This window comes from Chelonoidis abingdonii, chromosome 1, assembly GCF_003597395.2.
Source record: "Chelonoidis abingdonii isolate Lonesome George chromosome 1, CheloAbing_2.0, whole genome shotgun sequence".
Lineage (NCBI taxonomy): Eukaryota > Metazoa > Chordata > Testudines > Testudinidae > Chelonoidis > Chelonoidis abingdonii.
Genome location: NC_133769.1, coordinates 120,842,220 through 120,867,171, shown reverse-complemented (window position 1 = coordinate 120,867,171; position 24,952 = coordinate 120,842,220). Strand labels below are relative to the sequence as shown.

The window sequence follows — 24,952 nt, the reverse complement described above, 5'->3', positions numbered from 1 at the left end:
TTTTTGGCTCATCCTCATTTAACGAGACAGGGCAAGACATTAGATTCTAGTCTTTCTTAAGCCTTTATTGGCTTCCCTCCCTAAAAGCAGATCATTTGTGAAGTTACAGAAGCATATTGTAATGTCCTGGAAAGATTCCCCTCCCAATTCTTGATCAGGGTTTGGGAATGATTGAAGCTGAGGTAGCCATAAAGAATTTTTTGCAGAAGAAACAAAGTGTGCTGGGATAGGATGCTTTGGGAATTTTAGGCTTTCAACTAGGGTCGGCTCCAGGCACCAGCGAAGGAAGCAGGTGCTTGGGGCGGCCAATGTAAAGGGGCGGCATGTCCAGGTCTTCGGCAGCAATTTGGCGGCGGATCCCTCAGGCTCTCTCTTCCTCTTTGAGCTGCTGCCGAAGTGCCGCCAAAGAGGAAGAGAGGGAGTGAAGGACCTGCCGTCGAATTGCCGCCGAAGAATAAAGTGGCGCAATTGAGCTGCTGCGAAAGTGCCGCTGATCAGCTTTGTCTTTTTTTTTTCCTACTTGGGGTGGCAAAAAAGCTGGAGCTGGCCCTGCTTCCATCATGCAACAGTGAAGCCAATGAGAGTTTTACCACTGATGTTACTGGCAGTAAGATCAGGGCTTTACTCTGATCTGTGTGGTAGTCCACTTAATAGGATGTGTTCAGTAAGACTTCCTATTCTTTCCTTCAGTATATTAATTCAAGGCTCTCAGAAAGGTGGAATGGAGCATGAGTGATGAAGTCTCAAAGAGCTAAAGCCAGATAAACTTCTACACTTGCTGCTAGTTGTCAGGTTTCCTTGCTCTTAGGTTTTCCAGGCTAGAGGTTTTTTTGTTTGTTTTTTGGTTTTGTTTTTTAAATGGTTACATAAAATCTGTTCTCAGACATAGCCACTATTTACTCATCATCCTACCAGATTAAGGCCAGTAGATTTCATTGCTAATCTACCTCACCTATTCTATTTTCCTCTCTAGATGTAAACCCTTCAAAGATAGAGGCCCAAATCTACTTGCACAGGTGTAAATCAAGAGTACTTCCACTGAAGCTAAGAAGGTTACTTCAGAATTACACTGAGCAATAAATGAGCATTCGGTACACAGTCTCTCTGTCTGGTGCAAGTTAAACCAGTGGAAGTGTTCCAATGCACGAACACACCAGGATCTGCATTCTCCATTCTGCTAAGGCCAGTTTGCACTGCATAAACAATGCAAAGTGGCCATAAACTGGCTGCAGATAATGGATAGAGAATTCCTTATGTGCAGCAGAACTGTTTGCTGTCTCCTGTTCAGCCACCCCCCACCCCCACTTAAGGAGAAGAAAGGCAGTGGCATTTCAAAGGCAGGGAAGGGTCATGGCAGAGCTCTTATTCTACCCAGTCCTCCACTGGTATAAGTTAGGGTGCACTTGCACTGGAGCCAGGCAGCCCTGAATGAGAATGGCCACCAGCTCTCTGTGTCCTCCCCTCTCCACAATGTCTTGCATTGAATGGAGAATTAAAGCTCACAGTAGTTTACATTAGGGCTGTCAGGCGATTAAAAAATTAATCATGATTAATCGTGCTGTTAAACAATAATACTATTTATATAAATATTGTTGGATGTTTTCCACATTTTCAAATATATTGGTTGGTTTCAATTACAACAAAAAATACAAAATGTATGGTGCTCTGTACGCAGGTGTGGCCGGGGCTCGACCCTCTCCGGTGAGGAGGGGAGCCACGCTGGCCCACTCCACTCCAGTTGGTCCAGGAAACTAGCCCAGCGGTCCTTGCGGTGCTTGTCCGTCCGGCGGGCAAGGGGCTCAGGCCCTCCGGCAGGGCTGCCGTACCAGCCACGTGGCGCCGGGCCCTACGCCAAGGCGGACAGCAAACACAGGGTCAGTAAGCTCAGGCCTGAGCAACAGTAACAGCTTTAAAGGCCCAGCCCTTGGTTAGGGCCGGGCAGCAAACACTGAGTCAGTAGGCTCAGGCCTCTGGTCAGGGCTGAGCAATAGTAACAGTTTTAAAGGCCCAGCCCTTGGTCAGGGCGGGGCAGCAAATGCTGAGTCAGTAGGCTCAGGCTTTGGCCTCCTCCGGCCAGGGAGACAGAGAGTCTGCCACCCAGGAGTTGCGTGGCAGGGGGGACGCAGACCCTTCCACTCCACTGCGTCCCAGCCCGGGGCCCTAACAGCGGCTGTCACTCCGCTGGTCAGTCAATGGGGATCCTGACCGCAACACACTGACATAGGCTCCAGCAACTCCGCAGCCTGACTGGGGTCGGCTGCCCGCGGGCTGCTTCTGTACTCCCCCTCAGGACCTACCTGGGTCCTGACGTCGGCCTCTGAAGAGTCCACAAGCATAGGCTTATTGCGACCGGGGCTGGGTGGTAGGTCTGGGAATTCCTCAGGATAGTCTGGCCAGGGTAGCGCCGGCGGCTCCTCCGGGTAGCAGCAGGTGCGGGGAAGCCCTGTCGGCTCCTCCGGGTGGCAGGGGTGGGATAGCGTCGGTGGCTCCTCCGGGGAGCAGGGGCAGGGAAGCTCCGGCAGCTCCTCCGGGTAGCGAGCGCTGGGAAGCTCCAGCAGCTCCGCCAGATAGCGAGCGCGGGGAAGCTCAGGCAGCTCCTCCCCGTAACGAGCGCGGGGGAGCCAGTCTGGGTGGCTCCCCTGGGTCATCGGAGTCTGCCAGTCTCGAGCTCCCTGAGGTACATATGATCTCTCCAGCTGTTGAGGCCTGACTGAGCTCTGAGGGCCGGCTTTTATAGTTCTGGGTCGTCACCTGACCCTTTGAGGGGCGGGCTCAGAGCTCCGTAGCTCCGCCCACTCTGGCCTCCGGCGGGGCTCGCCCATCTCTGGGGAGGAGGGGAGCCATGCCGTCCCACTACATGCTTACTTTATATTTATTTTTATTATAAATATTTGCACTGTAAAAATAAAAAAATAGTACTTTTTAATTCACTTTCTACAAGTACTGTAGTGCAATCTCTTTATCATGAAATTTCAATTTACAAGTGTAGAATTATGTACAAAAAATAGCTGCATTCAAAAATAAAACAATGTAAAACTTTAGCCCCTACAAGTCCACTCAGTCCTAATTCTTGTTCAGCCAATTGCTAAGACAAACAAGTTTGGTTTAAATTTGCAGGAGATAATGCTGCCTTCTTCACAATGTCACCTGAGAGTGAGAACAGGCATTCACATGGCAGTGTTGTAGCCGGCATTGCAAGATATTTATGAACCAAATCTGCTAAAGATTCATATGTGCCTTCATGTTTCAGCCACCATTCCAGAGGACATGCGTCCATGCTGATGATCGGTTCTGCTCAATAATGATCCAAAGTAGTGCAGACTGAAGCATGTTCATTTTCATCATCTGAGTCAGATGCCACCAGCAGAAGGTTGATTTTCTTTTTTGGTGCTTCAGGTTCTGTAGTTTCTGCATCGGAGTGTTTCTCTTTTAAGACTTCCGAAAGCATGCTCCATACCCCATCCCTCTCAGATTTTAGAAGGGACTTCAGATTCTTACATCGAGTGCTGTAGCTATCTTTAGAAATCTCAAATTGGTACCCTCTTTGTGTTTTGTCAAATTTGCTGTGAAAGTGTTCTTAAACCGAACAACATTTGCTGGGTCATCACTCGAGACTGATATAACATGAAATATATAGCAGAATGTGGGTAAAACAGAGTCGAAGACATACAGTTCTCCCCCAAGGAGTTCAGTCACAAATTTAATTAACAATGGTGTTTTTTTTAATAAAGCACCATCAGCATGGAAGCATGTCCTTTGGAATGGTGGCCAAGGCATGAAGGGGCACACGAATGTTTAGCAGATCTGGCATGTAAATATCTTGTAATGCTGGCTACAAAAGTGCCATGTGAACATCCATTCTCACTTTTTGGTGACATTGTAAATAAGAAGCAGGCGGCAGTATCTCCAGTAAATGTAAACAAACTTGTTTGTCTTAGCAATTGACTGAAGAAGAAGTAGGACTGAGTGGACTTGTAGGGTCTAAAGTTTTACATTTTTTTGTTTTTGAGTGCAGTTATGTAACAAAAAAGATCCATATTTGTAAGTTGCACTTTCGTGATAAGGAGATTGCACTACAGTATTTCTATGAGGTGAATTGAAAAAATACTATTTCTTTGATCCTTTTTACAGTGAAAATATTTGTAATAAATAATATAAAGTGAGCACTGTACACTTTATATTACGTGTTGTAATTTAAATCAATATATTTGAAAATGTAGAAAAACACCCAAAATATTTAATAAATTTCAATGGGTATTTTCTTGTTTTAAACAGTGTGATTAATTGTGATTAATTTTTTTGAGTTAATCACATGAGTTAACTGCAATTAATTGACCGCCCTAGTTTACACACTGCTATTCTAATCACTGTTCAGTTTGATTTTACACCTTCATTCCTATTCCAAAGAGAGCTGGGATTTCATAATGCAAGTGGCTATTTTAAAACTCTGTGGTATTAACAGCCATTAAAGTAAGTCACAAAGGTCTGCTCCCCCAATGGCTGCAACGAAGGTCTGCAATACATGCATGGGTGGGAGGGGGAAAAGAAAGGCTGGAGAGGAATGACCTCTACGGAAGGGGAAGAGCATGAATGTGTGTATGTGAGAAAGAAAAAAGAATGGATGGAAGCACTGAAATGATTGAAGTGTTTTCCAGCTCCCAGTTTAATTGGCCTTTAAATACAAAGTTCAAAATACAGTATCTATGCCTAGGAGACTTTTTTTATTTTGACCTTGGAATGATTAGTGTCCAGCTAAGGCAGGGGTCGGCAACCTACAGCACGTGTGCCAAAGGTGGCACATAAGCTGATTTTTGATGTCACGTGGGGCGGGCTGAGCCGCTTAGCCCACTGCTGCTCTGGGGTTCCTGCTGCTGGCCCCTTACCAGCTGGGGTCCCGCTGCCAGTCCCACTCGGCACCCGCTGCTGGCCTGGGGAAAGGAACCCCAGGCTGGCGGCGGGCTGAGACCCCAGCTGGCAAGGAGCCAGCAGCCGGAATCCCAGAGCAGTGGTGGGCTAAGCTGCTCAGCCTGCCCCCGCTCTGCGGTTTCCACCACCGGCTCCTGCCAGCCGCAGTCCTGCCGCTGGTCCCACTCAGAGCCAGCTGCTCGCCTGGGGGAAGGAACCCCAGGCTGGCAGCTGTCTGAGACCCCAGCTGGCAAGGAGCCGGTGATGGAAACCCCAGAGCAGCGGCGGGTTGAGCTGGTTCTGGCTGCTGGCCCCTTGCCAGCCAGGGTCCCCTCTGCAGCCCCACTCACCTTGCTTCCAGTTGGAGTTCCAGCGTGGGCCCCCTGCCAGACAGTGTCCAGGCTTCCAGCCCAGCTCAGCCCTACCAGCCGTCAGCTCTACTCACCTCACCAACTGGTTATCAGCTTATAACTCAGAAGCCTGTGTGCAGCTTAAACTATCTAAATACATGCCAGACATTGGAAAACTCAGCAAGGAAAAGCAAGGGCAAGGATCACACTAAACTAATAAGATCTGCATTTTAATTTAATTTTAAATAAAGCTTCTGAAACATTTTGAAAACCTTATTTACTTTACGTATAACAGTAGTTTGGTTATATATTATAAACTTATAAACTTATAGAGAGACTTTCTAAAAAAATGTTCAAATGTATGACCAGCACGCGAAGCCTTAAATTAGAGTGTATACATGAAGACTCGGCACACCACTGCTGAAAGGTTGCCGACCCCTGAGCTAAGGTATGTGCTAGCTTAGCTTCCAAAAGCCTGTATAGCTTTTACTCTGTATGGCCTCATCTCAGTGCGGCAGATTGCAGGGTTTTGCACTGGAAAATAGAGCACTTCTAGGTCACTAGAATGTAGAGTTATTTCAGCTGCCTCATGCTGGCAAGTGGCTCCCATCAGTTTCAAGCCAGGATGGAAGAGCCTGCCTGGGAGAAAGGTAGCTAGGGATACAGGAGCCCTGCAGAGCAAATGCTAGGAATAGCCATGCTCAGGTGAAAAGCCTAGACAAACGTTGTGGTATTTTGTTGTGGCTATTTAAGTGAACTGCAAAGGCAACCCCCTGGAAAGGCCATGATTCAGCAAAGGCTTATGCACGTGGTTAGCTTTGCACACTGTAACTGGAAGGGCATAAAGTTAAGCACATGTATAAGTATGGACCATATCCAGCATCTGCTTATGCTGTGTTTGGAGTAGTGTCAGAACTGCACTTGTGCATGGGGCCCTATGCTACATTGACCCTACTGACTGCAGCATGCAAACCCAGGTCCGCATATGGCCCTTGTTCAGTGATCACTTTGTTGCAAGAGATCTGCTTTATTCTGTGTTCAGTTTCAACGGGCTGTATCTAACCGGAGCTTCACAGTGCTCCATTCAGATTATGTTTGGGAAGGTCATCCCTTAAAGGCATAGTCCCCAATACTACAACCATCTCTACCAAAGCAAAGCTGTGTGAAAAAGGAAATGGATGAATCTGGGCTTTTTTCTGCGAGATGTGGCAGTGGTTTGAGGACATCCTTTTTGGCCGTGTGATTTGTGCATGTTTTACGTTTTATCAAAAGGGAGATACTTTTACATTTTCCAAAAAAACTTGAGTGAACAGAAATAATCTCTTCACTAGAGCCAGTCAAAAACAAGAGGGTAGGCAGGGAATCCACTAAATTTGTTTATTTGTGTGTAGGGAGGGGGAAAAGGGAGTTATGAAATTTTACAAGGTGCTGAACACACACAGCATCTGGTGGAATCACACTCTAACATCAGAAATGTCTTAAACCAATTCCCTTTCTGTGCCCAGTATGTAATTAAATACAAAATAGAGACGCAATATAGTGCAGTACAATTTTTTTTTTGCATAGCAGTTTTCATCCAAGTTTATAGGATAAAATGTTTGTTATATAACTGATTGGAAAATGGTGGGGCACACACAAAATTTTCCCATTTATATTTTTGAAGTCTCAAATTTAAAAACATTTCAGCCAGCTCTGGTTTGTTATGCTACAAAGTTCAACCTTCAGAACTGGATGGCAACAAGTTACTGAACTCAATATTAGCGTAATTGGGTGAAGTTCTACATCCTGTGTTATACAGGATGTTGGACGACATGATCTAAACATCCCATCTGGTCCAAACATTTTTTGAACCTATGGATGAAATAATAGCAGGGGAGGAAACCAAGTGGTTGAGGCAGGAGACAAAAATATATGTTCAGACAAGATTTTAAATGTACAATAGGAAACTCTCGTAGATGATCCAGATAGAAAGAGTTTCAGAGGAGAGGGCTCTCATACCAGTTGTGGTCAAATTGCATGAATTCAGCAGAGAGAGGTTGATGGTTGACATAGTTGCAACACCAGGGAAGGGTGTAGTGAGACAGTGTAAGGATGCAGGCTAGAACGAGTCCATAGAGAGTTGTAGACACAAGAAGGCAAGCTTTGAACCAAGTTCTACGCCCTCCATTTTAGACTTTAACTCCACATCCTTTTTTCCAAAGCTGCACACACAGTTATCCAAGATCTCTTTAAAAGTGATTTTCAGCCTCACAATGCACATTCTCATGCGCCCACCCTCCCTTCCTTTTACCATTTTTAGTTCAGTGTATTTACTAGGAAATGTCAAATTCTTCTTCAACAGCAATTACTCATCTAGTTATCAGTTCTGTCAGGGGAAAAATCCTCATCAACAAAAGCTTTAAAGTCAGGTTTAATACAGTTGACATGGCTGGGGCAAGTTACCATAACAGGTTACTTCAGAAGTCCAAAAAATGGAGTGGAATTTCATGGTGGTACAGTGGGACAATTGCTTTCATTACTTATCTAAAGACACTGCTATTATAGTGCTTCTTACGGAATCAGTGGTATTCATTTTTCCTAACATTCACTGTATTTGTTTTTCCTAACGTGGTGCTGGTGAAACGTTATTATTTTTCCATATTAAACAACGCCTGCCTCTTCTGTCCTCTGGTTTGATGCCATGGATGAGAGGATGTGCTTATCGCAGGGGCCTGTGTACACATGTTTAACTCTTGTGTATTACTAGGAATAGAATGGTAGCCAGTGCAAGGAGAAGGGGATGGAATGGGCCTCTGGCCATGCCCCCAGGCTACTCAAACATGTTCCTTTTTAATGCACGTAATGTTCTAACCTGTGATATGACTCCTCTGCACCCTTCATCTGCGGTGCAATTGATCCCTTTGAATAGGGCCAGCCCAGGCCCTATGCACCAAATAAGCCCCTGAAGTAGATCAGTTTCACTCATGAAAAGCATGTACAGGGATTCTGGCCACTCTTTATCCCCTGCTCACACTTGCTCGGAGCAGCCAGTATCAGACCACGAAGGAGACTTTGTTTGCTTGTGAGTCTGTTTGACATTACATCCTCCTCCCGGCTAACACAAATCAAGGAGTAACTAATGCAGGAATGTGCTAGCCTAAAATCAAAGATGTTCATGTAGTCTTATCCCTCCTCTCAGCTTCATCTTCGTTACTGTCACTGGCATCTACTCTACCTGCATCTTCTCAGAGCAGCTGGTGACAGTTGTCAGAATTGTCTTGTTCTGCCATTTTTGGTGTCTGTTTAGTTTGTGCTAAATATAACCTGCTGCTTGACCACTGGGGAAAGGATGCCAGACTCCAATGTTTGTATATACTGCGCTGCTGTCTTAACACACACAAACAAACCACAGTGCTTGGCTTGGTGAGATGGGGACCTTGATTGTTTTTGGCCTCCAGGAATTACTGCAAAAGATAAGCAAAGCCTCATCGTAGGGTGGTCAGAAGACTCACTTGCCAGGTTACCATAAAATAGTATACAGTATTTTACCACTAACTGCACAGTAACTACCTGAATGTATCATGCAAGGCAGTGATGGCTCACAGAGGTGTAACCCCAGTATTTCTTTTGGGTAATTACAAATTCTGGCTTTAGAATTTGGGTCTCCCCCAGAAAGGTTAATCTCATTCCCTAATTCCACCCTGAGTGCTTGCTGTTCCTACCTTCCCCTTGTTTCCCCATGCCCATTCACATATGTTGTCTCTCTGCCCCAGTTTTCCACCACCTCCCCCAAACAGATCAGCTCCCATTTCTGGTCTTCTGCCTTCACCCACTAGCTCCGTAAGGCTCCACAGCCATCTGCTGAACCTCTTCCTTCATTCACAGCTGCCTCTCTAGCCTCCCCATTCAGATAAGAGAGCTGGCAGCTGATGGTGTGGAATGGCACATAGCAGCCCATCACAAGACACTTATGCTGTCCTAGCAACTATGATCCAGATTTGGATTTGTGGGTGCTCAGAACCTCTCAAAAATCAGGCCCATTGGTTGCCTGGAGACAGTTTCTTGCTGAATGGGGTTAAAAAAGGCAGCAACACATCTGTTTACATTGTGCAATGTTTTTAGCTCAGGCAGCCCAAGCTGGTGAGTGAACATAAGGGCTCACTCCTCAGCTGTAAGCTGCATGCCACTAAGTCAGCATTCTTGCATATCATTAATAGACTCCTGCAAAGTATTCCATGGCTGTGGTGATGAGGCTAGTGTAAGAAGGTGATTAGACTGTAAGTGAGCATCAGCTGACGTAACTTATCATCTGATTTGCAGAGCTGCTGAACTCCAAGTCAGTGGGAGCTGATGGGCACCCAACACTATTGCACATCAAGTCAGTAGAGCACCTGCTTTTGATACAAAGGATAGGATTATAATGAGAAAAAAACAACCTTGTCATTCCCTATATTTCCATACTCACTGCCCCCACTTCACTCCTGTTGGTCACTTTTTCTGCTACATCTTCCCCTTTTGTCCTCATTGGGGCCTGATACAAAGCCCAGGAGAAAGACTCCCGTTGACTTCAATGCTCTTTGGCTCAAGCCTTCAGTGCCAGTTACTTTCACACCAGTGTGTAGCTTATACGGTTTATGTCACTTCTGAATTGCTCTGTTGTTTGATCTAGTGTTTCCTGCCATTTGCCCAAGATTATACCAACTATTGCTTTAACCGTCACTCCTTTTTTTGAAATAGAGAGGAATTCAAAGAAAAAAGGAGAGATCATTCTCCTTTTCATAATTCTGTATGCACACAAACACACACAGACACATGTATGTATTTTGAATGGGTGAAGTACTGTTATGATTCTTATGTTCTCCAGTATATACACACCAGTCCCTTTGCTTGGAGTTACTGTCTGGCAGTTTTTATTATTGTTTCGAATGCATTTACCATGTACATTTTGTGAAATGCTGCATATTATGGTGGTAACTCGGTAAATTAAAGAACTCGTGATCATTAGCATTGTATACTCTATATCTGCAGGCCAAAAGATAATGGTGAGAGGTATGAAGCCCAGGAAAAAGATGCAATGAACATATTAAACATATGTGCAGCTTTAAAGTTGAAAGTAGGGGGAAAAAAGCCATACAAATTGGCCTGAGTGGCAGATCAGATTTCCAGAAATGTTAGATATAGTTGGAGTGCAGCAAAATGAGAGTATGATGAAATCACCACCTTGGTTTCAAGAGACCATGAAATCCTTGATGCTCAGAGGTCAGAAAGCTGCTTCCATGCAGGATTTTGCAGAAAGGAAGTTGTGGATATGTAACAGAAACAGCTTGTGTCAGAGGTGCATTAAATAGCTGGAAATGTTTATATAATGGTGCATGAAAACCTTTCAAGTTGGAAGGAAGCAACTGGTCTGGAGAGTGCAGGATTTGCTACACTAAAAAATGATGAATGTATTTAGTGTTTACACTGTGGGTTACATTTCCGAAGTGTGATGGTAACATTAATCCGCCACTAAGACACTCCTGTGAGGTAGGTCAATTAGTGGGATTATCCCCACTTCACAGAGGTGGAAACTAAAGCAATGGGAGAAGGTGCCCAGCTTGCTCAAGGCCACACAGTGAGTCAGTGGGACTATCAGGACTCTGTTCAGGAGTTCCTGATGCCCAGTTCCATGCTTATTGCTCTTGGCAAAATCCTTCTCCTTAGAATGCCTGAAGCCGGTTGTAAAGGTTCTGTGTGATGGTGAATCCTGTGTGGTGATGTACACTTGAGGAGGTTTCCAAGAGAACTTCACTAATAGCTATTCTGTGCTGTAACATGTGGTAAAAAGCAAAAGCAAAGTGAGTTATTTATTTGTTCACTGGAAGAACACTGCAGCCTATCGACAGGAATACATTTGGGAATCATCCCAGAAGAATGCATAGTCTGTCACCCAGGGATAGATTAAAAAAATCCCCACAAAATGGGGCCCTACACTGCAGTGCCAAGGAAAATACTGTGTTAGAGTTCTGCAATAACACCCCTGACTCCCGAAACTATTGCTTAACCCTTGATTGTACGTTAGTGGTTGCTGCATTCTGGCATTGGCCAGATGCCGGACTCAATTCCCACATTAAACCATTTTGACCTTATGAGCAACAGAATGAATTTGTCCCATGAGTCTACGTCTGACATATCCGTTTCTAGGCAAACAAATTTCGTGAAATTTTATTTTAAATTAAGAAAAGCTTGATCTACATCTACTGGGACCATTGTAATTCACAAGAGATGGAAGGGAAGTGGGGAAAAGAGAGTCACTTGGGTGAAACCATGTATACCAGCTGAGGTTCTGGCCTAGGAAACTCTCGACAAAGCCGGGAATAGAAGCCAGATCTCGTGCCTCCCAGTACTGTGCTTTAGGCACACCACAATTTTTCCCCATGCCATTGTGGGTACTGAAGAAGAGCATTCCTTGACTTCAGAGGGCAATTAACTTATTCCCTAAGGCACAAGGAATGACAGCGCTTGTAACTTGTAGTAAGTGTAACTGCAGTTTCTGGTCTTATTTATAGCTAATCCTTTGATTATTTAAGTCTACTACTCTATTTTGTCTTACTCTTTGGACAGATATGTAACTCTGGAAGCAGCCCTGATGCCAGAAAGGAGTTGCTGGAGAAGTGGAGGGAAAGGCAGCAAGATGTGATTGAATCCAAAATAGTCAACTTGCTATATTTTAAACCTCATATTGTTTTTTTAAAAAAAACAAATTCACGCTCTATTGAGGATATTTTGGCCACAGGACTGTAGCAGACATGGGGCTCTGACTGTACATTAGCCTGGATAGATTTGCCATGGAGGAAGATGGTGGAAATTGAATAGAAAAACACCAGTTCTTGAACCTATAAAGGTGAAAAATATGGCTAGACATTCTCCTGGGCTTAAGGAGAGAGGGTTCATTTTCAAACTGAAGTGAAAAGGCTTGAAAAGCACTGATCTTCAACGGTGATCCAGGCTCATTTTTCAAACTGAGAGGAACACAGCAGCCAATAATGTGGAAGGGAGAAGTGGTTGGAGACCACTGGTGTGGGCAAAATCTTCTTCTGTTCATCTCTAGGCAATGCTCCAATTGAAATGAATGCAAGTGTTACCCAAGTAAGGTGGTCAAGATTTGGTCCCTCCCAATTCCCTGTCTACCATAACATAAATTCTTTGTAGAACAGATACATAGACAGAAATAAGAGGCCCTGGAGGGAGCCCCTTAATTCCAGGTGAATGTTCGTGAGAGCTACTTTTTCAACAATGTAACTAGGAGGCTCACAATCTGGTTCAGACCATATGCCCCGTGGCATCTCCATATAATCAAGTGTCACTTCTGTAGTATTTCTGGGACATTCTTTTCCCATTCCTGTGGAGCCTGCCCCCTAGTGTAAACATACAACCTAGATTGCAAATCCTCTGGGGAAGGGTCTATTTTCTCTGTTACTGATCTGTACAGTGCTTAACACAATGGCACCCTGATCTTTTATCAGGATTTCTAAGCACTACCACAATATATAGTAACAGGGTTTTACACAGAGTCCAGTGCATGTTGGGGGAGGCCTTTGAGAGTTGAGTAAGTACTTTGGGAATATTTGTGCAGTATGAACATCATTAACAAGACTTGTATAGTTATCACCTCACTATAGAATCTCAGTGCTATGATGTAAGGAATCACCAATTACTTCTCTTTCCCTTCATTTGGGAAAACAAGAATGCGTTATAGATTCACAGATTTTTAAGGTAAGAAGGGATCATGATGATTGTCTAGTCCAGGGGTTCTCACAACAAATTTTTTGGTGGCCTCAGAGTGCCGCCACTAACACTTGCTAGTGGCCGCACTGACACTTTTCCCTAAAATTATTTATTTTCCTAAATTAGTATATACATCCAAATCATTGTAATTTATGTATGTAATGTTTTGGGCTTTTTTTTGGCGGACTCAATAATAAAAATCATTCACAGTTATGTCCACAGGACCTAACAGAACAGAAACACAAATCAGGTGCTTTGCATGTTCTTGTCTTTTTTTTTTTAATTATTGTTTCTTTTGCTTTTTTGGTAAAAGTGGTTGTACAATTCTGAAGTAAATTTAAAAATGCTTTGACATAATAGAAGTCCAAATAATAATGACAAACATCTGAGTGACTTGGGTCTGGGGAGAGGAGGAGAGGTATGCCTGTGGCTGCAGCTGACCCATGGCTCCTCCGGGCAGGTGGCGGGGCTCTGGCTCTTGGGGCTTTAGCCAGTCCAGGGCTCCTTTGGGCAGGGATGTGTGTGTGTGTGTGTGTGTGTGTATGTGCGTGCGGGGGTGTGTGGAGGGGAGGACACTCAAGGCTTCAGCCAGCCGGGGGGTGGTGGGAGGGTGCTTGTGGCTTGCGGCTTCAGCTGCAGGGAGGGCAGGGGGTCTTGGGGCTCTGGCTGCCAGGGTTGGGGGTGGGCAGAGAGGGTGGAGTCAGGGGCTACCCTCCCCAAAGAGGAGCTCCATCCGCTGCCCATATGCCCACTGCCTCCTGAATCCCCTGCCCACCCTCAGCTCGCCTCCTGCATCCCTCCTCAGTTCTCCCACCTGCTGCCCGCCTCCGCTTACCTCCTCACTCCCTTGCCCCAGACACCCCTGTGCCCGCAGCAAGAACCCCTACTTCCTGGTTGCTCACCTCCTTACTCTCCCACGAGGCTCCCCCACTGCTTGCCTCCCCCCACTGCACCTTACTCCTTAAGCATTGTGTCCCCCACATGTCTATCCAGAGAGGCGGCGCATGCAGCATTTACAGTGTTCCCTCTAATTTTTCCAAGCCATGTGCACCAATGTGGAGGTAATGTTTGGTGGTGATGGTGCCGAGGGGTTCAACGTGTGGGAGGGGGCTCAGAGTTGGGGCAGAGGGTTGGGGAGCAGGGGTGTGAGGGCTCCAAATGGGGGTGCAGTCTCTGGGGTGGGGCCAAGGATGACGGGTTTGGGGTGCAGGAGGGTGCCCCAGGTCTATGGCAGGGAAGACTCCGCCCAGCTCTCTCTTTCCGCAGCAGCAGCTGGGCTGGAGGAGAGAGGCACCTGTCCCTGTTGTGGCTGCTCTTTTTGCCCCAGCAGGTCCGGGCTGGGGCTGGGTTTGGGCTGAGGGAGGGGGAATCTGTGCCAGGGCTTGGCTCAGGACCTGTACGATGCTAAAGAGGTTGTGATGTGGCCACACAGATTTACAGGCAACTTGAAGGGGCTGATGCTTCTTCCCCCCACCCAGGAAACTGCAGTGGCTGTAGGGAAACCCCGCTGGTGGATGCATGCGGCCACGGTGGCCGCATTTGAGAAATGGTGGTCTCTCTGGCCTCCTGCATGACACAGGCCACAGAATTATAGGGGCAGGGAGTCTTTTACTGTGCATGTTTTGATGCGAAAAGCTCAATAAAAATGAATTTACCAGAAGAATACCACCCACAAGGTACAGTAGTCTATAAAATTGTGGAGGGAACAGCTTCTTAGGGAGTTAGCAGATTCCTGAGTGCACTGCAGTTAGCACGTTCCTGCTATTTATCAATGTCTGGAATGAGTTTAAAGGACTTTATGCTCCCCACAAGCCAGTTCTTTTCCACCACAAGGTTTACACTGTGATCCTGTATAGTAGATGTTCAAGAGTTTCATTACAGCATGTTTGAGTCACGTAATTTTCAGCAATGGAAGCAGAAACAGTCTAAGTGTCATCTGTGGTACCTTAACGACACTCTCTTACTGCTACAGTGGGGGAAATGACTTGCTGCATAGAGGACAAAGGGCTACACGGGAGTGCATGATTTTCCAAGGCTCCGTTAAAATAGTCTGTTAACACTCTGATGCTACTTTTAGGCTTTGCGCAAAGAGACTTCTGACATTTGTGCCATACAAGAGGTTGGAAAAATAGTGACGGCTGTTGGGTTCTCAGAACAAGGCTTTAGCAAATACGTTCATGATTAAAGCATCTTGAAGCTGGATTTTGTTGTGGCATCTATTGATACCGTAGGCTGCTGCTACATGATAAGAATCTTTTGTCTTGTGGGGGTGGGAGGCAGAGAGGATTAAGAAGGGGGCTTTATGGTATCCAGTGTGGGCAGGTTGACTTCATGTGTTAAGAGCAATGAACTAGCTGTGTAATTGCTAGACAGCTGTGCTTACTTTGTTATTTTTGGTGCTTTAGGTGTATAGACGATTAGATGCAATTGTTCTTGGTTGTATAGCATCTTGATTTTTTAAAAATATATTTCTTATGGGGGTATAAAGCGTTTTGCAACAGTCATTCTGAAGTGGTTGTATCAAAGGCATCTCAGATCCCAGGTGACAGACCAGGGCAGCAACCTCCCTCTGAGTAATACCCAAAAGGGCACGGGATTTACTAGTATGAACATTCCACCCCTGTTCTGGTGGAACACTCCTGCATAAGCTAGTGTAGGTCTGGAACATAGGTTTACATTTCATAATTCCTGATTAGAAGTTCCTGGGGGGGGGGAGGATAATCTGGTTAAGGGGCTGGACTGCAACCCAGGAGATCTGGGTTTGGTTCCTTCCTCACTCAAGGAAGCAGTGACTCTCAGTCTCTATACTTTTGTTCCCCAGTTGTAAAATGGGGCAATTTCCCTGCTTCACAGGGGTGTCGTGAGGATATTTATATTAATATTTGGAGCTTCTCAGACACTAATGTGATGGAGACCATGTAAGTAGGTTAAGACCTGCAACTTGTCTTTCACTTACCATACAGTTGGTGCTTAACAAATAATGACCACTATGGAGCTATTTGTGTCCTTGCTTCTCTAAAACTGGATGAGTACTGCTGGGATAAGCCATGTGTGCTAAAATCATCTTGGAGAGAGGGAGAGGGACATGAAACTCCCATGTGTTGATGGAGGCATTATGCTTCAGGAAGAGTTCAATGAGCCTGGACAGAGCTAGTCTTTGCTACTCCTTTACAAGGATGTCACCAATGCTCCCCTTAAAACACAGTCATCTTGGCAGTCTGCCCAGATGAAGTAGGACTATGGCTACGTGCCCAGCTCAAGGCCAGCGATAGTTCAGCCTCAGATGATCATAGAGGAAGTGAGGAATGGAAGTGTTATGATGCCATTTAATCTGTCCCTAGGGAATCAATGCAGGACTGTATAGCAGTACTCACCCATATTTTGGCCATCCATTTTTAAGTTACTCATAGAATTTCTATTCCCCTTGGGATTCTATTCCCTAGCTAATAATTCTCTCCCCTACAGGAATTCTATGGCCTGTATTATGCAGGAGGATAGCAGACAGGATGATCAAAGATTTTTAAAGTCACAAGGACCACTATTAATCTAATAGGTCTCAGTTTGAGTAAGTGTTTCGTGATCTCACTTTTCCCTTTGCTTAATTTGAGTTCTTTACGCACAATCACATCCCCTTGGATCCCACTCCGAACAATTCCTTTCCCTTCGTAGAGTTTATACGCTTCAGATACACAGAGATTGTTATCATTTTGGGGACAAAGGTTTATTCCATAATGTCATTATAACATCTTTTAAATGTAATAGTCTCTAAATACCAAAATATTAAAGATGATTCCTGTAAAATTAATGTGAAAGAAATGCATTCAACTTTATAGCATGAACTTATATGCATTAGTTCCATCAATTTTTTTTATTGTGCTGCAGCTACATTTAATAAAACTATCATACAAACCCTGATTCTCATGAATAGTTCCATTGAAATCAATGGAATGCCTTGTGTGGCAAAGGCCTGTTTGCAGGAGTAGTAATTGACAAAACTGGGCTCTGAAATCATTTCAGTGAAATGGGAGACAGGTGCAAGCTCTTCTCTAGAATCACCCTAAGCTAAGCTGCTGAAACCCTTTGGAAAGATGTGGTACTTTCTGCAGACTCATGCTAGCAAGTGGAGCTTGTTAGTTTTAATCAGGATATGAAATGGAATTGTCCTGGAGTGAAGGGAACTAAGGTTTCAGATAGAAGAGGTCTCATAGGGGAAAGTCCAGGAACAGCCAAACTTGGAAAGAAAGTCTGAAGATTTGTTATTGTTTCATTTGCCAATAAAGCTAAATCCCAGAAAAGTGACAAGTCTGTATAAGTCTTTGGAGCTAGAGGGGAACTTACCCTGTTTATTTACAAAGCTGAAGGCATTAGTTATGGGAATGTACAGCACTGATGTGTAGAGTCATGGGTGAAATTAAACAACAGCTATGCCAAATATTTGCATCTTGCATTGTTTCCTGAAATTGAGTAGACACAAACTGTAGTGAGCAAGAAGGAGGCTTTTTGAGTGACAGATTCATTCAAATGGACGGGAATCAATGCTGGTCATTGCAACTACTTCTGTGCTGCCATATTCCTTTGTAGGACTAATGATCCATTAGAAAGTTCTTGGCTCAGTGGAGCTGTTCCTTGGTCAGGTACAGCACTGAGGGTTTGAAAAGATGTGGTTTAAAAAATTCATTCTGCCAAAGGGCTGAAAAAGGTGAAGTTTAAGTCATTTCTTATTTGATTATGAATAAGTTTGCTTAGCCCTATTTCTTTAGGGTACACAATAAGAAGTTTTTTTCTTGTTCATTTTCTGTGACAGATCTGTGATTTACAAGGAGATTCTTTCCACAAGACAGATACTATTTTCAGCTTCTTCTCTGCATGGCCAGTGTTACATTTTCCCAGCAATATTTCCACAATTGAAAGGGATTGATAAACATCTGGAGCCTGACCCAAAGCCCACTGAAGTCAAGGGAAAGACTCTTTGGGCTTGGTGGCAGATCCATGGAAAGAAAAGAAAAATCACTTGTTCTTTGGGCTCAATCCCACCATTTCTCTGTGGGAGTTCTGCCGCTCATTGCTGGAAGCTGAACTGAATTCTGGTGACAGGAGTTCCATGCACAGAATGTTAGCAGGGTCAGTCCCATAGAAAGTAACTTATGATAAAAAGTTAGATAGTAATAAGTTCAAGATAACATCATTTTAAAATAAACCTTTTAATCGGATTGCAGTAGACTGTTGAAGCAAAGATCTGTTCTCTGTCTTACTCTGTGCTGTAACATGTATTGTATTAGAGTTCAAACTATTTGGGGGACATTCTACAAATCCCCCAAATACACACACATTTGTCACCTGAAAAGCTAAACGTCTGACTTCCTATCTGTCCCCCACCCCCAGCCCACATCAGTAATAGAACCTGAGCATGTTAATTTATCCTATCAAATATCCTTGTGAGGTGGGGAGTACTATCATCCCATTTTACAGAAGGGAAATTTAGGCAGTAGGTGAGCGACCCCATATCACGAAAGTTTATAGAGCTGAAAATGCAGATCTCCTGATTCACAGTCCTAGGACCATTCTTCCTCAGCAAACAATTTGATTCAGGTAGTTACTTGTAATTAGGTTCTAGAGGGAGATTTTTCAAAGACTTAAGTACTATAGGGAGACTTATCATGCACCTAAAAGCCTCACCTCTTAGAAGCAAAGACCTGTTAAGACACAACCAGTTATCACAGAAGCAGAAAACACGTACCGCCAGTATCACTCCTGTATGTGGATTCTCATTTGGAATGTTGACAGTCAGCAGTGATATGGTGTTTCTGGTCCTGTTTCACAAATGCTACTATATGATCAAGGAAGAGGGGATTTGTTTAGAGGTTTGTACTGTTCATATAATGAGCTGATAGTGTTCGTTATCACAACACAGGGCCAACTTTGAAACAGGAGAATTTAACAGCAGCCACAAAATGTGCTATTTAAACTTTGGATAAATAAAGTCTACTTGGCTCCCATATTTCATTTTCTAATGGGGATGAATGTCTATCTGTCACACTAACCCCCAGTCTTCAGCACTATTGGTGGAGTTGGTACCACCCCCTTTAATTAAGGTTGCCTAATTAAAGCTGTGCAAATAGCAATTTTTTCAGTTTCCTGGCCATACAAAAGAGGAAAAAATGTTTCTGGTCAAAGTAAAAGGAAATTGTTTTGGTGAAATGAAAAGTCAAAGTATTTATTTTCAATTCAATTTAAGCACATTGTTTGAATTTAAAAGGTTTATTATTTAAAATAAAATTGAAGTAACTTGTGAAGCAAAGTAATTTTGAATTTAAAGAAATCAAAATGTTTCATATAAAAAAATGAAACAACAAAACATTTCAAGTTTTGGGGATCTTTTTTTGTTTATTTTTTTTCCCCTGACCAAGACAATTCAGTGAATTCAAACACAAATGCATGAAATGTTTCAATTGACCCAAAGCTGTAGTTCACTGCATGGACATTGCTCTGGTCGATGGAACTTGCATCGCTCAAGGAGGGTGACTTTTTCACAACCCCAGCGACTAAGTTACATGACTTAAGCGATAGTGTAGACAACCCCTAAGTGCCTAAGTCACTTCTGAAGGTGAGTCTTAGAAGCCTAAGTCACTTATCTGCTTTTGAAAATTTTACCGCATGACTGACTACACCTTTACTGGATGGAGGCTAAACCAGCCTCCAGCACACCTGAGGTGCTCGTCTCTAGGACTGGATTGAAAGATGATGGCAGAGGAAGCTTCCATTGACTGCCCATGCTGTTTGGATAAACAGAGGCCTTCAGTCTGCAAGGCTCTCAAGCCAGCCAGCACTTTTCACCAACACTAGAACTAAACTAAACACTAAGATGAGGTTTCTCTCTTTTCAGTCAAAAAATGTTAGCTCACAAATCCAAGTAGAACTTGCTTTTTTGGCCGCCGTGAAGGTGACCTCATACTCACTGCATTTGGCGTGGGCCCAGGAGAGACTGTGGTACGGGGTCCAGCTTTTTGAACAACATGAGAGTTATATAGACTACGTGAATTTGAGAATGTGGAATGCTGGTAAGAAAGTAAAGCCTTTCTAATAAGACCTCTTCTTATACCCAGGGCTCTTAGGGGATATCAGTGTTTCATGTGTTTTTCCATTCAGTACAGTGGACTACACAGAAACCTTTCCAGAACGGTTATATTCCCCAACCTTAGCACTCCCCCGCCCCCCTTTTTTTTTTTTTTTTTTGAGGAGTGGGGGCAGAGGGGAAGAGAGAGAAAGATCAGTTTTCTTGTGGCCTCTGAATGATCTTTTTTTTTTCTTTTTTGCAAAGGCTGGAATGCAGTGCTCAAGGGAAGCCAGTGAGTAGCTTTGAAGGCAAGATTTCATACACTGAATACAGTATATACACAATGTAGCTGCAGACCTAGCTGCATTTATTGGTGCATTAAATTATCATTAGGGGTGTACCCTCACAGGACTCCCAGAAGGCTCTTCAATTAGAAAAAACAATCCAAATTCTTTGCACATGATTTCAGTGCTTGTCACTTTTCAGCTTCCGGCTAACACTGCATATGCAACAGAAAATGAAGGTGGTTTTGTTTTTAAGGCTCAGTTAGCCATTTCATGGACCCAATTAATCACCGTGTAGCCATTTACACCAGTGCAAAGGGTGTACAAGACGTTACCATTTTCATTTGAAAGCATGGTTCGTATAAAACACAAAGAGGGTAGGTGAAACAGGCAGTGTGGAGAATCAACATTTTGCAGCTCAGGCCCATTTGTAACTGAAACAGGAGAAGGGCAAACTGATTCATTTAAAAACAACAGTCCTGCATCTTGTGCTCTTCCGATGAGCCAAACTCCTAATTCAAACTTCGAGGTTTGAAAGTGTTTGTTGAGCTCAACCCACCATTTATAGTCCCCTTTTTGCTTCGGGCTGGAGTGCTGCACTACTGAGAGGGATTGTTCTAATGGCATTTCTTGCATGACCGAAAATGAGCATGACCAGCAATCCTACTGCCCCAGTGAGTTTTCCAGTCCAATATTGCAGGCCCAGGAGGTTCAGATAAATAAGAACATATGCCTCTGGGAGTTTATCCAGACTCAGTCTTTTGTTTGTCCATTGCTAAGTGAAACCCAGAAAAAAAAAAAAAAGGCATGGGTTGGTATGTACCCCCTAGATCGCATGTGCTGCAATATCTTAATTAAACTGGACCTTTGTTTACTCAAGCCCTTAAGCATGTGAAACTGAAAACTTAGTAGAATTCTGTTTATATGATAGTGTCGCTGTTCTATACAGCCACATAGTTAATCATTTTTTTCTGTTGCCTAGTGTAGCTGGTATGTGGGGCAAATTCCCCTCCAATGTAGGTCAGTGTACACAGCAGTCGTGGGTCTGATTTCTTACTGGCTTGCATCTTGGATAGCCATTTACACCTAGCAGCATTTTACACACACTTGACTTGACACAGAGATGAATGACTGCATAGGTTAGAAGCTAGTAGATAATCAGGGCCATTGGGTTGCCTACTGAAATACTGCAGAGCTCAAAGATATACTACAAAATACAGAGCTGGTGATTTAGAGCCCAGGTGATGGTTCGTATACCTGTGAGCCAGTGTCTGATGTCACTATTGCAAATAATGCCAGATAGCTAGTTACATGGTGCCATATTAGCATAACTGGATTGAGGCAGTGGTGCTACCTGATCCCCAGTCAACAAGGGGTTAACTCAGCACTTAGTTTCCCATGGGACAGGCACTCAGAGGAAGGTCTAACAACAAAATCTAGTTCTCATAACACGTATCATCCCTAGATCTCAAAGAACTTCGCAAGAGGGGTCAGTCTAATTATCCCCATTTTACAGATAGGGAAACTGAGGCATAGAACAGGGAAGTGACTTACCCAAAGTCATGATCTGGGGAGATCCCTTGGTGGGAATCACCTCTCTCTCTACCACTCATCTTTTATGATGGGAGAGGATGCTGGGACTTCTACCAAGGACCCTAATAAGGTCAGCTTAGAAGAGCATGCCTTTGGAGAAGCTGGGCTTCACACCCAGTGGTGAAAGGCGTGGTTAAATCCCAGGCACCACTCTCTAGAGGAAAAGGCCAGATACTTCCCATGTATGAATCAGCCAGCATGTTTTCCTTGAAGTCAGTAGAGTTATACTGGTTTCAACTATTCCATCATCTCACATTGGCATACATGGTTCAAGGGCATGTGGTGGTTGTTGAATATATGTATTGGGTTGGTTATGAGGGAGGGGTGTTATGCTCAGAGCACTAGAGGACTAAGCCTACTATTTGGAAGTAGATACAAAAAATGAGGGTGGGGCAATCCCCCGGTGAAAATCACCTTCCTCCCAGCACTCATCTGTTGTGATGGGAGAGGATGCTGAGACTTCTGTCCTGGACAGCAATATCGAAGTGACATGACTTTTGACAGTTTCACTAAGGCTTAAGGGTGCCAATACCTCAGCCATATTAACCAGTGACTCATTACTTTCACTCTGCCTGGCCAAGTTCTGAGCAGCAGCAGAGGCACTAGAGCTGTATGTCTGCAGATTCAGAATCAATACAGCATCAGTTACACTCCATCTGTGTTTGGAAGGTCATTTGCACCAACATAAGGACAAGAGACATTTTCCCCCTCTTTAAAATGAAAACTTAAGTTCTCAGTAATCATTGTTTAGCCCTCCCTACAAAAGGCCAAGCTTCCCATAGCTCCAGGTGAGTGGATTTTCTAAGTCCTGGTTATGGCCTTTTAAAGATAAATTCATAAAATGGTGTTACAAAAAAGCCACTGGGGAAAAAAAAATATCTGTTCTGCAGCTTTGTCATCATGTTTTCAAACACTGTATAATGAAGAGGAAGATAATTTTCCAAGTGTAGTTGAGAAGTGCTCCAAAAGTGGCTTATTAAACAATAAGCTTAAAAAGAAAGTGACAAAATATATTGTTTCTCCTTTCGTTATTTTGTTTGTTTCAAGGACATTAAATGTGATGAAACAGACAAAACAGATGTGGGCATAATACAAATAATGTCCTTGGCGATACAAAGAGGCTGGAAGAGTTAGGATCTGACCTGCAATAGATGAGAGTCATATAGGCTTAAATGCTAGTATGTGGCTGTTTGCGGTAATATGCCAATCTACCCTATCTGTACATTTGAAACGTGGTGTTTTTCTGTAGCGTAGGTGTGCATCTGAAATGTCTGTACACACAGTGATGAACAATTATTAAAAGCCTATACCTTATCCACTTGTACAGTGAAAGTCTTCACAGATTTTTTTTTAACAGTTTGATATTTAACCTTAAAACAACAGAGTTGGATTAAAGTCCTGAAACAAGGTTATATTAAACAGCATCCAGAAACCTGAAGTGTTGGTATGAGCCAAAATGATCAAGTGCTGACAGTAGCAAACTAGAACCCATGATTTCTGGGCTGTATTAGCTCTGCAACATATTCATGTGGTCTTGAGAAAAGCAACACCATTCTGGTTTCTAAGCTCATCTACAAAATAACCATTCTTAAACATCACACCACAGTGAACTACAGAGAGGAGGCTTAATTAATCGCTCTTAAGTGCTCAAAATCCTTGAATGAAAAAAGCTATATAAATACAAAATATGAATGATTCAGATAGATTTCCTGTGAATAAAATCTTGGGACTCAATCCTGTAAATTTATGCACGTACATAAATTTATTCACATGAGTAGCCCAGCTGAAATCAATGATACTACCTGTGTGTAAAATTATGCAGGTGTTCAAGCCTTTGCAAGATCAAGACTTTAGTGCTAATTAAGTTACACTGGATACCATGCATCCCAGTAGAGATGCAGCTCTGTGCACTGATTTCCTTCTTATGTGAACTACTTTCAGTAGAACAGCCTCAGGCTTTCAGATCTCATAATCAGGATTCCCTCTTCCCCTCCCATGAGATTGGCTTAAAGACAATTGTATTTTTAATATACACACTACTCTGGGGGGAGGGGGGAATCTTTTTATTTACCTTCTGGTTTCTGAGCCTTTAGGACACACTTACTTCATGTTTTCAAGCTCCACAACCATGAAAGATAAAACTCTTTTCTTAAATAAAAGCTGAGTTTCTCATGCAGTTTCTTGATACTATCTGATGGAGCTGTGATAAACAACTGATAGCACAAGACTTGCAATAAAATGAGGAGACACTGCACTTTGGTTTTGCTTAATCACAAAAGTGGAGCAGGCTGTGAGCAATCTAGAAGTTTTTATATGTATTGGAGTTCCACAAATCAAGGAGATGTCTGGCTTCAATCCAGTTGCAAGTGTCCACATCAAGCAAAAAAATCTAACCCACTGTCACTTGAAGTCTCAGTACAAAGGATGACTAAGTAATAAGCTAAATATCCATTTTACCCCAAGTGGCCCCTTCTCATCGGGATCGGGGCACAAGCCATAGCAGTGTGAGGAACTTTCCAGAGATGTACTTGTGCTGGGGCTTAAACAGAGGACTTTAGTCTCAAAGGCTGCCAGTTGGAAACCTTTCCAGAGTACCAGATAGTTGCATGGATGGACATCAGTGTACCAGAGAAAAGAATCTAATCCATTGCTTTTCTACTTTCCATGATTCCTAACTGCTTCTTATGTTTGATTGTCCTTCCATATGGTATTTGCTTTGCAGAATCCCTTTATTCCATAAAGCGTAGTTCTTTAGGTTATGTGCCAAATGATGGCTAACCATATTCTCTCTCTTTTCCCATGACTGCTTCAGAAATAAAAGACAGCAGCCATCAGAACAGATTGACAAAGATGCAAACACTTATTCACAAGACCAATAAGATTTCAATCTAACATTTAAAAAAAATGTTTAAAGTAACCCTGCGCTCCAGAAGTAATTACCGAACCATAAGAAATACCAGTTGGGAAGTAACAAAAGGCAGGAAAAGTCAAAATTATCTTATTGTAAACAAATGTCTAAT

The 24,952-nt window shown here is 43.5% G+C and overlaps 1 protein-coding gene across 3 annotated transcripts in view; it reads left to right on the top strand.

The window, feature by feature from the left end:
• The window catches only part of RERG (RAS like estrogen regulated growth inhibitor), a 126,619-nt gene that overhangs the window by 5,938 nt on the left and 95,729 nt on the right, over positions 1-24,952 (top strand). Inside the window, exons 3-4 of one of the 3 annotated variants that reach the window (XR_012656580.1) lie at positions 974-1,091; positions 11,838-13,123. The exons of 1 other annotated variant lie outside the window; for it this stretch is intronic. The gene's annotated coding sequence lies outside the window, so the exon portion shown is untranslated. Of the gene's footprint in view, positions 1-973; positions 1,102-11,837; positions 13,124-24,952 lie in introns of those variants that run through there. One more of the 3 variants, XR_012656579.1, reaches the window with a different exon arrangement.